Below are 12915 nucleotides of genomic sequence, written 5' to 3' on the forward strand. Positions count from 1 at the left end.
CCAAGTAAATAGGCTACGACGTTATGTACTCGAGTAGATTTTTCTGCTATCTACCTCACTTGACTGTTTATTTTTCAGATGCCTACTTTTTAACAGCTGTATGTGCTTTATGCACCTTCCTTTATTAAAATGAGCCTGATATGACAACATGATGTAAGAAATTATGTCAAGAGAGAGAGAAAATCAGTTTGGGATAGAAAGAATGAAAAAAAAAAAACTTTTACAGCAGCTAAATGTAGGAACGTGAACCAGGGAGCATTTATACAACAGTATGGCTTTATTTTAGAGATCTTTCTATGTTATCCACTACAACAATGACTCATGGCAAATATGTTTATGTCTTGCCATCAGCTTCTAGCATCCACAAATTCTCCATATAATCTAGAAAAAAAAAATATTTTGTACAGGCGAGGTCTCCGAGCTGGTTGATTCAAATCGAGTGTGCTGCTTTCTGACAGTGAAATTTCTCTACAGCATCGACGCCAGCTGGTGAGCAGCAATGTGTTTATCCAACAACATTCTAAAAGATGTTCATCGGTAAGTGATGCCTCTCGGGACGTCTGGCCGAGAAAACTTCCGTTGTGAAAAAGCCTGTTGTGTGTTTTCAATAAGTGCTCATGCTGCTCATTAGTTTGCTATCATGTTCACTGCATCTATCATGCTGAATGGTGTTATAAAAAAAAACTTGTTGTAATTGTTGTAAGTCAATTCAAGGTGGTGTGAGGAGAGCTTTGGTATATTACTGTATATCAAAGATATTACGTAACAAGCAAGATCTTGAATATCTTCAGTTGGTCTGCTTTGAATGAATGATATAAAGCACTCTCCCTCTGATGATCAACCTCTATATCAATTATAACAAAATATATTTTGCCTAATTATTCTTAGTATGATTTTGTGGTTATGTCTTTGTTGCCGTTAACAACATTTTTGTATTATCACAAACATATTTGAAATTGTAGAAATTACGCTCTGAAGCTCTCTCAGCATAGATACAACCCTGTTACTAAAAAGAAAATGACATCAACAAGCTAAATGCTCTTACCATAGGTAAGTCCATGCTTCTAGTTTTCGTATTTTTGTCAATATTTCCAGCCACATACTCATGTTATCAAGAAAAAACAACTAATATTCCATTTCTTTTGGTCGTAAACCAGCTAGCACAGCAACTGAAATAGCTAACATGCACACTTAAATATATCACTCAAACCATTGTGACAATCTTACCCACATTATCAAAAAACAAATGATGAATACTTGTTTCTTTCTTTCACTGCATAGCTAAGCTTGTTGTTGACCAGTTAGCATAGCAACTAGCAAAACTAGCATTTACGCTTACACAAAAACACTTCAAAATCGCAGTGATTTGCTCCCCTGTTTCTGTAATTAGACAGATAAAATTAGAATTTGAATACAATTATATTTTAATAACAAAACACTGATTTAGGAAATGTATGTTTTTTTTAGGTGTCTAAGATTGCACAAAACAGCAAAATATACGTATGTACACTGAAGTGTATTGTTGATGGTTGAGCTGGATAAATCAAATTACATGATGGTTTATTACCCATTTTTGTTGAAAACAGCAACAAAAAAATTATATAGAATATTTTTTTCGAAAATATTGCTGGATTCTATAGCTTTCCCAACAGCTTTAACTCAATAATGGAGGTGTTCCGTCATTCACTTCTCTGATTATAGCAGATCAGCGTGATCACTCTTCTCCTTTAATTACAGGGGCCCGGTCAGCTGCTTGTCGCAAACTAAATATCCCAAGTATTCTTTGTGATGAAGAGTAATCTTCTTAGCGATGAAGGGTCAGTGGCTCTACTTATCCACCACCCTTCTGTTAAATCCGCTCTATAGAAACCCTGATTTTCATGGTGTATGTTGCCCTGCTTATTTCCTGGAAGCTTTACACACTGGCCCACTGCCTCCCTTCAAGTCGCCGCTCCAAACTTCCTAGAATTACTGGAAATGACCAAAATAACACACGGAGGCGAGGGCGTTGTTGTTAAGTGAAGTGTCCTTGAGGAACCTTCTCATAATTTAGGAGCGTGTGACAAATAGGAGCACCGGAGTGAACAATGGGATGAGTCACAAGAGGGGTCATCTTTGACAGAGGTGACACTCCCCACCAAGGACCTGCAACACACTCAGCCTCCCACTACGCAGGAAACAGATGTGAGTGTGAAAAAGAATAGCGTGGGTCCAAACAGGCGGTTGAAGACAGAATTGGGTGACTAAAACTTTCACTGGCTAAAACGTGTACAGGGTATAACGGGAAGTGTGTACTTCTTCAAGTGAAGTAAGCTCTCCAGCGTTGCCTGCTGCGGTTTCCGTTTCCCGTGGTTACAGAGAAGTTACTTCTGTACTTCTTTTAGCTGTGATGCCGCACGTGTTGAGACACGCCCGGAATTCTGGTTTGAGCAACCTTTTTACCGTTGTATAAAATACTCAGAATTCCTCCCAGAACCACGATACTATTTACACAGTTTCCCTCGTGGTTTACCTTGACTACTTTGATTGTGCCTGAATGTGATAATTACCCAAAGGTCGACACAAGTGAGCCAAGTATGGCCTACTGAGCATTCACTATATAAAAAGTTCTGTAATATTTGTAGCATTTTATGATTTTTTTTTCTATTGAATTGGTTGATTAAAACGTATGCAATAATATCTTAATCAATTAATTGGTTAATTCAATATTGTAAATAGCAGTGGCGGGATATCAAGACCTTCTCTGCTGGCCTAACATAATCAAGAAATCATGATCATATTCTTCACATTGATGTCATATTACATCCTAGTGTTGAATTTTTAGATTAGTTTTTATCCAATCAGAATTCAGCTAGCTCGTGTTGCCAGGCAGATTTCACAACACCAGTAGGAAGCACTATTCGTCGGAGGCCTTCAGATACAATCGTACGGGCGGGCGGGCGTCTGTTCTGTGTCTCAAGGGGGGCGTGTACAGTTGATAGACAGTTGCGATAGCCAATCAGATCACGAGTTGATCGGCCCTATGTTGAAGGTGATGAACGCGCCTTGTGATTGGATACTCACTTGTGAGGGGGCAGCGCGATGCGGAATCAACACACCCGAAAGTCATAACTGGCGACCGTTCGAAAATCTCAAACATATTCTTGATTTTTTTTAAACCACAATGGCAGAAGGAGGGAAAAGTTTGGATTTGATTGCAGATACACTTGCGAGGCCATTTTCAAGTCGGACTTTTCAAGAGAAGCTAGGTCACCCAACACTCGCTCAGTAGAGCGTAAGTGACTTTCTGTTCATTATTTCTCCAGCCGGGGTGTCATAAATGATGGTGCGAGGGGGATTCAAGTTGGACTTCACTGAAGGCCTACGTATGAAATGCACGGCCTGCCGCTGCTAAATAGTAAAGTAGGCAACACTTTTTTTCACATTTACGCTTGACTAAATAAGACAAATACATTGAGGTTTAAACATTCCACCCCCCCAAAAAAATTGGAAATAGGTAGCTGATAGTTTTCTCCGTTTTAATGTTTAAAAACTAAAACTCACTGGATGCCATGACCTAGAATGTTCTTTTTTTTTTTTTTTTTGCAGCCCCTCACCCCTCCGAGCTCCTTATGTCGGCGACAGATGTTTCTGTTATCGTTTAATGTTTTCCCACAGTTCTCATGTGTGCACATGTGCATGCGTATATGAGGGTCTCGCACGTGGGGGGGCCCCTTTGTTTTTTTGTTTTTTTATAGACAGGATATGGTGGTTATCTGCAAGTCATAGCGTGGATTTTCACCGCATGGTTCAAGTGTCACAATTCCGATGTTTTGCTCCCAAGTGGCCCACTTGCGATACATGGTAGCATAAAGGAGAAAGAAAAACAAGGTTGCAATTGGACTCTGGCCTACGTATCGGATACGTGCAAATGTGAGTGCAGCGTAATAGCGGATACGACATGTCGATTCCAGGTTTGATGACGTGGAAATTTACTGATTGGTGGTGATAAACTTAAATCAACTGTCTCATCATATCAGACAGGCCTCCTCATTATTTGTTTTGAATTCACTTCTTAACAATTACTAGCTTCCGACGTCACAGGTTATGACCTAAAGAGTAGCAAAAAAATAAAACAAGATTTTTTTTTTTCAAGTTTAAGAGCAAAATATTAGCCTATTCCGAAGTGACTTTATAATAATTCCTATTTTACATCCGCGGATGAAGCAGAAACATGCCATCTGGAGAAAGCACCCTTTAAATCTGAGACAACTAAAGCAGTTTTGCTCATGGAAAGTTGACCAAAACACCTGCTAAGGTGCAGAAATCTCATTCAAAGTGACAATAATCTTTTGATTGAAGAAATTGCTTCAAAAGTTTATGCAACAAAATAGGTTAAGGCCACCATCATTTTTGTCAGGCCTGTCTAACAATTTATTTTTTTTTAGAATTATTTTTACGATTCAATATTAAAATTTAATTGTTAAATTTTCAATCCATTTGCATTCATTATAATATTTTATTTATTTTTTTGATAATTTTTTTATCATTATAATTTTCTTCTATTGACAGAGTATTTTATGAACATTTTGTCTACAAATGTAGGTCACGGAAAAATGTACATGAAAGTCAAAATGAAAAAACATTGGATTTTGGCATCAAATTGCAATCAAAGTGTAAATCCACTCATCGCGAAAAAACCTCCCAGTGGTTGAAGCCAGTTCCTCACACCAACAATAAGAAATGCCTGTTTCTTCTTTTCTGAACGTATATTCATCCCAATAATTCTACTCTCATGAACGAACGGACTGGCGAGAACGTGTTTTTTCTATCATTCAGCTAGAATAATAAGCGGCTTGGTGGAGCATGTGCCATCATAGTTAACGGAATAAATGTTAATAATTGCGCGTAATTGCAGTGTACATAAACAACGCCCACCCGCCCCCCACGGTCGACCTACTTTGAGATGACTGCTGCTGCTTTACACCCGCGATCCTCCCACCATATGCTGGCATGTGTCAGAAGCATTGTCGGCGCTTTTTTTTATTTTAGAACTTAACATCTTGTAAGCCGACATTGGAGGAAGTGTAAGATGCCAATCATGAGGCCATTGAGCGGCTTTTGAGAGGGTGTGGATAAGTTGTTTGCATGGCTTTGATCAACCCAGTGATTAAGAAAAAAATAAAACGAGTCAGTCGGCCTTGTCTGTCATTTGGATGTTTTTTTTCCCCATTTGGTGGCTGCTGAGAGGCAGAGAATGCAGCCTGTGACTGAAAAAGATCCAACTTTGATTCAGACAAGCATCTTATAGAAATCCTTTCACTGCTCGAGTGTTGTGAGCTGGCCGCTGGTACAATGCAGATGTTATTTTGTTCTGAATGAAGTTCCACGAAAACAGTCATGCAATTTGGTTGGATCAAAACATTCAGGCCAAAACGGCCAACTTCCTGGTTAATTTACGGTACGGGCCCTTACGACTTTTTCATGTATCCCGTCATAATAGAAACGTCTATCCAATTTAATGTTGATTGTTGAAACTTTTGCCAAGGGGGTGCTACAGAGTGACTTTTTGGTGCTCATGTTTGTTACCACTTAACAGATTCCTTACCTTTGTTGAACCAAGGCACATATTTTGCATTGCAGGCTAAAAACGGGTGGATTTTGCCACTTAACTCATATTCAACAAACGCAATAATTAATCAAAATGCCATGTTTAGACACGCGACCACATATAGAACATATTATTGCTAAGAATTTTTGGGGTTGACTTCCTCTTTAATGCTACAACACACTGCAAAAAGCCATAAATGAAGTGAAACAAGCATAAATGACACGATAAATATAAAATTTATTTTTAAAGAAAAGCGATAGCAACACATTCAAACAGAGCGTATAACAATACTCACAAGAATAATTCCTGACCCGTCGTGAAAAACCACTAATAATATTGTCATTTAATTGCGACAGTCTTCCATTTCATCACCAAATCGCTGCCATCTAGTGGCCAAAGTGCGCATACCAAAAGGAGCAGCACTATGTCCATCAAATTATTTTATTCTACATTCTTTTTAATTATAATACTTTGAGACGTTTTGGTGGTCCTGCCCAGCCCCCCGCCCCAAAAAAGCTGATTCATTTGACAGAAGAATAAACAATGATTCCAAGAAGGCCTTCATTCCGCTTTCCGCTCAGGCCCTAAGAAGGATAAAAGGGTCTTGTTGTTTCTTACCATCTTTTATTTGTGATGCCAATTCACACGGAGCTGCGAAAAACGCCCGAAGACACCATCATTTGCATACCATGGCCCAGATACGCTCACACCAACTGCTTGTTTTCCCGAACGTGCATTTATAATAGACATTTGGGTTAGGATTTGAGTTTAATGCAATATTGTGTTACTTGTCATCAAAGTTAAGTAGTTTTGTATTTTAGAGGAGAATTATGATGCATTTTTATTTATTTATTTATTTTTTACAATTGAAAACCAGGTGTCTTAATATCCTGTTTAACCTGTTGTGAGGAGGTGGTCTTGTCATATGCAAATCAGCAACCCTCAACCGCTCAACTTTTTATTGAGTCCTGATATTTAAAAAAAAAAAAAAAAAAAAAAAACAACAAGTGTGAACTGCGTGAATCTGGCAGTCCCCATTAATAAAATTAAATAAAAAAACTGGCACACTATTTTCACTCATGGAAGCAGAACTTCATGTCACTTTAAAGCACCCCCTTGTACAGTTCAGAATCGTTTAATGACGGCGCAACAGATTTCCACTTCTAAAAAAAAATTCATTCAGAATCGGTGCGCAATTTCTCTTGCATCTGTCACATTCATAGCACAGAACGCACGTCCACACGTACGGTGGTGCCAGGCGAGATGAGGTTTGTGAGGTCAGCGCTGTGTCATCCCCTCAGCACCCTTGTGAATTGATGACTTGTTCTGCGGGTCCATTCGCCACCGACAGACACTCACGCTGAGGCCATGCACGGCCGTGTCTTTTTTTTCCCCCTCTCCATTCATATCCACTCATACTTCTTGTTCACATCACCGTGACGCCGGTCGTGATCTTGGTAATTATACAGAATGTATTTTGACATTCTGCCATCCACCCAAAGCCAAGTCGTGGCAAGTGGAAATACTTTGTTGCTGTACTCGAGTAGATTTTTCAAGTATTTGTACTTTCCTTGAGTATTTTTTTTCCTAATGACTCTTTTTAACTTTTACTTAAAGATCCTTGAAAGTGAAAAGAAATATGGTTTATGAGTCTGACAAACCATAGAAACGATTACTATGTCGAATTTAGTAAACATTTTTTTTTTTTTTAAATTGTCAAGTAAATAAAAGATGGCTTCAAAGGTGTGACAAATCAAGCCGTTTTCTCCTCTTTCAGATACTCGAGTTGTGTCAGAATGCAGAGAAACCAAATCCAGCACAATTGACGTTCAAATAGCACTTCTACGACACGGGTGAATATAAATTTTGCCGAGTTTCTTTCTTATGTCTGCACATATCTACATTTCTGAGACACAAAAATGACTGAAGCCTCTTGGTGGATGAAATCGATCTCACGGGTCATCGTAGAGCTTTTCCACGCGGCAACAATGAGGCGCTTGAAACATTTTTCACCTCCTCCTTTATGTCTTCTCTCTGCGTGCATGCACTTGTGGCTGACAACAAGGCGCTCTAAAGCAGCCGGGTCACTCCGAAGTTCTGGTCCATTCTTTAATCAGTACTTAGACTTTTAACAATGTAAAGTATCTGTACTTTCTCCACTTCCATGCTAAAGGTGACAATAGCCACAGATTTATTCTATTCAAATGACGACGCCCTGCAGCACAGCACGAGGAGTAAATTACAGACCCTATGCCGCTACTTTTTTTTTTTTTTGGACGTCTGCATGCAACATTTACATGCATGTTCAGCTCACATGTGTTTGTCAAAAATCTCGGCATACACAAATTAAACGGCAGCCCTCGGATGTTGTTGCTCGGGGCAGGCTGCTATTACTGGTCAAGCCGCGCAGATTTATCGAGCTCTACAGTAGCGGGCCTTTCTACTTAGTCTTAATGACTGCCATCGGGAGTGCGAGCAGATGGCTGAGTTGCTATTCGGTGAAAGATGAAATATCCACGAGATGGACGACAGATTCTGCCACTTAGGGTGCCGGCTGAAAAAACGTCGGCCTTAAGTTTCACACTGAAATGCAAACGCATTAAAGGATGTTTGAGGTTTTGATTACACGGGGGGGGGCAGTAGGCGGGGGACACCCTGAATTGATTGCCAGCCAATCGCAGGGCACACAAAGACGAACAACCATCCGCGCTCACACTCATAACTAGGGGCAATTTAGCCATTCGTGTTTTTGAAATGTGGGAGGAAACCGGAATACCCGGAGAAAACCCACGCAGGCACGGGGAGAACATGCAAACTCCACACAGGAAGGCCGGAGCCGGAATTGAACCCACGACCTCTGCACTGTGAGGCCATCGCGCTAACCAGTCCACCACTGTGCCGCTAGACAGTATATATCATCTAAATTCGATTTAACACTGCGCTTAAATGTATGACAAAATATAACTCAAATGATTAAATACAAATGTATTGCACATAAAATCACTCTCCTGATCCTCACTCATTTATTTCAGGTCATAATCGTCGAACTCACTGTGGTCATCATGCGCCCCCCCCGAGAGAGCATTGTGTCGCTTCGCTTGTTGTTTTTGTTTGTTGACATCTTTGTGGCACAGTTAAAAGGTATTAATCCTTTAAAAGCATCTCAAATGCTGGGCCGGGGTCAGCGACGCATTACTGGCAGATAGTCGAGTGCGGTTAAGCATTTCGCCCCTTGCTCCACGGCCTTAAAGACAAATACGATCGCCGAGAAACAATGCCGCTGCCGATTCGGCTTTTATTAGTTTCTTTACTCATGTGAAGTTTTTATTACTCCCGTGCATGTGGGTCATTCATCATGTGTGTGTGTGTGTGAGTGATTCTCTTTTCCTTGTGTGCTAATATTGGCCGCTTTGCCAATGTCAAACCATTACGGAAATCATAAAGTCTCATTGTTTCGTATTATATTGTTCAAGCAGGTTGTTGTTTTGGCAGGAATTATTTGAACCCCCAACACGCCAAATCATTGTGTGCTATCAAAAGAGGCCATGAAAACAAAAAGCAACAACAAGAGGCTGCCAGCAGCTGGGGCAAGCGCGTCTTTGTTTCGCGCCATCCACGCCGGTTTGCTTTAATATCCATTTCGCACGCTTGGCCGCACATTGTCAATCACATTATTATGAATCCGCCACTTAACTCTGTGGTTTGAGCGTACACTTGTCATGGAAACTGCCAGCTCAACACGGATACGCACGAGAGGTCACCAGTATGTCACCCTGTTATTTCCTCTGGAATACTTTCCCCTTCACATCAAATCCAAGTTGTTTTTCCATCAGCAAAGGAACGTCAAGCCGGGGAACTTTTTTTTTGTTGTTTTCCAGCTCGTATCAGAGTCGACATAGGCAAAAGAGCAAAGGGTAGGAAGCCGGTTTTGTTTTTCCATACCTGATAACGGCCCATCCTCTGTCTGTCCTCTGTAGGCTGTCCTGTCAGATGCCGTTTCCTGGAATGGAGTGTGCGTGGGAAGAGAAGACAAAGGGGATTGATGTCAGCCATCAGAAGGGCATTGCTGCAGAGACAATATTTTAGTGACATGGATTCATTGATATTTATCACAAAAAAAAATATGGAAACATTTTTTACAGACTCAACAGTCGCGTCATCATCAGAGAATAATTGGAATCAAATAGTTTGGTCTGATGAAACCAAGGTCAACTTTTTGATGATGGCAAGAGATAAGTATGTATAAGTAAATGATCCAAAGCATACCACATCATCTGGCAAACATGGTAGATGTGGTGCTGTTGAAAGACTTTCTGAAGGCAATTGATTACTCTTATGGACGAGACATCCATCCATCTACCCTTCCGATCTTTTTGTCCATCATCACCCATCTATCATTCATCCATCCACTCTCCGATTCATCCATCCTCCATCCAGAAAGCCGGTCCCGATCCCAGCTGACCTGGCATATAACGCAGACAACGTTGAGCTATGAGAAAGTGATCACGATTTGTTTTCAAATCCATTGAGATGGAGTCATGAAAAAACTAAAGACAGACGGCAACCAAAGAAATTGCATGCATGATCAGTATTGGTCTACCTGGATCAATTAATTATAAATGACCATGGCAACGACACCCGAGTTATTCCTCAATGTCTGCATGTAAAACAGGTGGTTTTGCATGAGAACATCATTTTTTATAAATGAAAGTTCCACCGGGGGGGAATTATAGTCTTCCATGCACTTTCTTAAAAAAACAACAAAAAAAACAACAGTAGTTCTGTTTGTGTAATAGCTGTGCCCTGCAATGGTTTATGAGTCACACTGAAGAATGCTGTTATCATATCAGACATTCTTGTGTGAACCTTATCAGTGTGACTACCATGCAGATTTCAAATTACAATTTGAGCTATTGCATGAGTGTGCACGACAGTGGGTCAGTGAGTCAGTGGTAAATGCTGTCTGCGCAAAGCTATAAACCACATGCCACCCCCACCCCCCCACCTGCCTTTGTAATAATATTCAACTTCAAATCACGGCTTTGTGTTTGACACTTTTTTGTTAAATGAAAATGAAAGTTATCGCTAAGCAATTCTATGTCCACTCAGTTCCACTCTAATCTCGTTGCACACTTGAGTACAATGACAATAAAGGGATTTCTGATTCTGATTCTGATTATCCATCCTGGTGCTGTGAGATGTCTGCCCGCTCACGGTAATTTCCAGGATTCCCACTCGGAAACTTGCACTTCTTCCTCTGTTGTCACCACTGGCCATTTCCCACTGCTGATCAGCATTATTGATCACCCCCTGTGGACACAGCTCATGGTACAAAATGCGCCACGTGCACAGATTGAGAAACACCACGTGTGGGTATTTACATCAAACAAATTGTCAGGGAAAATGAACGGTGACCTTTTTAAATTGTATTTAAGTAGCTTTTTCAGGTATCTGCACGAATGTTTTTTTCGAGGGTTGGGGGAGGACTTTTACGCCGTACATTTCAAAACTGATACTTTCTACACTTTACTCAAAATAAGATTCACACTTGAGGACATTTCAGAATTACTAGAATACTTTTTAAACGATACTAATACTCATTATTTTAATTAGTACTTCTTCGTTTACCGGAGGTTTTTTTTTCCTCTTACACCACAGCAGTCAGCTGAGATCGAGAAGAAGCGATGCTCAGCCAGTCGATGACATTCTTTGGTTTGTAGCGCTCCCTGGTGGACAAGTAACGCATACCTAATTTTGTTGTATTTAAAATACTCATTTTGTTGTATCTGATTGTTGAGGATTTTATTTAAACCCTAAGACCATTCGGACCAGAACCAAAAGACTTTGTTTCGGTTTATATTGAGGAAATAACCTCGAACCACTTCCTTCCGTAATTATCTAAATTCCATTTATATCCACCCTTATCATGAACTGTTCCGGTTGATTACTGTTTCAAAAAAGCGAACAAAGAAAAAATGCATTACATCAACTATGATGTCACAAAAGAAGGGCTCAAAATGAGAGTTTTTTTTTTTTTTTTTTTACCTTGGGGTGTCTCAAAACAATGGAGGGTCTGGGTATATGAGAGTAATCGAGCTCCATTTCTGCACAAAATTCCTCCTCATGCTCCAATCTCGTGGAAAGGCAAAAGGGCTTATCATCTTTATCCCGAGGATTCCACGTTGAGTTACTTCCATTAGTTTTTTGTGTGGAGAAACAGCCAATGGTCCCTTCAGCCTTCTGTTGAGATGAAGAGGCGTCCGGCTGAGTCGTCACGGGGTCCGGCTCACAAGTCCGACACTCACCAGATTCTGGAGCAAGAGCTGGTTCGCTGTTTGAGTCGGCGGGGTAGCCAAAACAACGGCCTAGAGATGGGCAAGGAAGTCCGTGCATGATGGGAGAGGGATGCTAGATCCAGTGCACCAAGGTGTGTTTCTAGTGCAGGGGTGCCAGTAGCTCATCTATAAAAAAAAATAAAAATAAAGTCAAATAAAATGACAATGATGCTGCAGTGATTCACTTGCTTGACTTCCATACTGCCTCTGGCTTTCGCCCAAAGTCATCTGTGATTGGCTCCAAGTAGAAGACATAAAATAATTGGTACGCTGGCTGCCTCTCATCATAAGCCAAAGAATCAGCAGCCCAACTATAGTTCAGTTGTATTTAACTTTTTTAGTACAAAGCATTTGTATTCTCTGTGAACTGCTTGTACAATTTGAAAATGTCATCAAATTTACAATTATTTGATTTCACAGAGCAGAATGGAAGCTTGTAGTTATGCATACAGCCTGTTAGAACTTTTTTAAAATTAAATTTATCAATATTTTACTTTTTACACAGAGTTACATTTTTACTTTAAAATACTTTTTTTAAAAGTATTGTTTGGTTACATTTAACTTTCAGGGAAAATACATTTGAATTTCAACATTACAAAGTTGAATTAACATTTAAATGCAATACATTTTCATTTAATCATTATTAAATATATTTTCCCATCCTATTTTTTAATATTTAAATTGCATGATGTTACAGTGACTTTATGTTTTGAAGATACATTTTAGGGATAAAACCTCTGTCTCATGTTTGACAAAGACTACTATCCTGCTGTGTTTTGCTTTTGGTGGTGATGCTGGTACTTAGCGTAAAATAATATTTTGCAACCATTAGTGTAGAGGTTCACTTGCCTGACTTCTTGGCTTGACTGGCAACCAGTCCAGGGCGTCGTCTGCCTTTTCTGGGATGCACTCCAGTTTGTGGTCAAACAAAAATAAATAAATAAATAAATAAAACAGCTAAAATCTGCTGTCCAGTTCAGGGTGTTGTCT

At 39.9% G+C, this 12915-nt stretch overlaps 1 long non-coding RNA gene across 1 annotated transcript; it reads left to right on the forward strand.

Annotated features, from left to right (window-relative positions):
• Positions 1-53: 53 nt before the first annotated feature.
• Positions 54-9660, forward strand: LOC148334776 (uncharacterized). Its single transcript, XR_015844129.1, has 3 exons — positions 54-153; positions 475-537; positions 9568-9660. It is a non-coding gene; the product is annotated as an uncharacterized LOC148334776 (long non-coding RNA).
• Positions 9661-12915: the final 3255 nt, after the last annotated feature.

Source organism: Idiotropiscis lumnitzeri, chromosome 6 (assembly GCF_059441095.1).
Source record: "Idiotropiscis lumnitzeri isolate Australia: NSW breed Sydney's pygmy pipehorse chromosome 6, RoL_Ilum_1.0, whole genome shotgun sequence".
Taxonomy (NCBI): domain Eukaryota; kingdom Metazoa; phylum Chordata; class Actinopteri; order Syngnathiformes; family Syngnathidae; genus Idiotropiscis; species Idiotropiscis lumnitzeri.